At 38.9% G+C, this 1,262-nt stretch overlaps 1 protein-coding gene across 4 annotated transcripts in view; it reads right to left on the reverse strand.

Moving 5' to 3' along the window:
• ZNF407 (zinc finger protein 407) overlaps nt 1-1,262 on the reverse strand; it is a 348,080-nt gene that overhangs the window by 342,346 nt on the left and 4,472 nt on the right. The gene's annotated exons all lie outside the window — the stretch shown is intronic.

A 1,262-nucleotide genomic window follows, 5' to 3' on the forward strand; every position in this document is an offset into this window, starting at 1 on the left:
ATATACTGCACGGGACGTGAAAGTAAGCCATGCTGCTCAGAAGCGTTGAGCTTCCTGCCCACAAGCCACACAGCATGCACATGCACCAGTAAACCTGACGCAATTAGGACACATGGGACTTACGTGCCAGTGCAGCCCATATGCAGTAAACCCAGCACTTCTTAGCAAGCTCTGGGCTTACTGTACACATTATTCAGCTGATGCAAACGCACATTATAGTTGATACAATGATTCCTAGAAGCACCAAACCTGCTGAAAAGGAGCAGAGATATCAGGCAGCATCCAAGCAGCAAGTCTGAGGCTGCCTCACGTGAACCAAGACAGCTAAGTCATGCCTGCTCACACTTTTCCTTCAAACAAGTGGATGATGCCAGCACGTTACATACCATCTTTGTAGATAAAGCAGGTACGCTTCCTCCTGACAAAAATATGTCTTAAAATCAACCAAGCATGGACTGCATCTCACACATTTACAGCAAAGGTAGATATGCCCCTGACTTACCAAAAGCAAACAAACCAGCCAACCCAACCACTAACCTACACAAAATGGAAAGAGGGGCAGGCCACAAAATATTCCAGAGCAAGCCCAAACTTAAAAACCCATCTTAAAAGAGAATTCACATATACGGCGAAAGAATAAAGCCATACTGGAGCTTTTAAGGCAATTCAAATGATACAAGAACAGTTTCTTTGTTTTAATTAGAATTCTCCTGAAGGCCTCAATGCTTTTCAACCTTTATTATATATACACAAAAATATTTTATATCACATTATATATAGATCCCAAAATAAAAATATCACATGAAACAATAATTTCTATGAAAATTGATGACTTTGTTAAGATTCACTGCAATTACAAGGTATAACAAAACTCATTATCCAAACAGTAACATAATTAAATGTATTTTTTTTAATCTTTGTACCTATATTTTGAGATACTCTTTTGCAATAACAATCAAAGATGGTGGCTAAACACAACAAGGAACTTTCTTCTTGACTACAGCGAGAAAAAGAAATGCCAGACTGGAAAACATCTATATGTATATTCGCAGCAAAACAGTAATCTAGGAGTGTTTACATCTAGATCTGCAACCCTTAGAGACTTAAATACTGTATACCCTTAGTACTCTGAGTGCCTCCTCCTTGGCCATTACCTATGCCACACACACACGAACTTGTATTTTTAGACTTAGAAAGACAGAGGCAATTAAAATTTATGCCTCTAAACAAGCAAACCAAGAACATTCGCAGCCTCCTATCTC

Source organism: Dromaius novaehollandiae, chromosome 2 (genome assembly GCF_036370855.1).
Source record: "Dromaius novaehollandiae isolate bDroNov1 chromosome 2, bDroNov1.hap1, whole genome shotgun sequence".
Lineage (NCBI taxonomy): Eukaryota > Metazoa > Chordata > Aves > Casuariiformes > Dromaiidae > Dromaius > Dromaius novaehollandiae.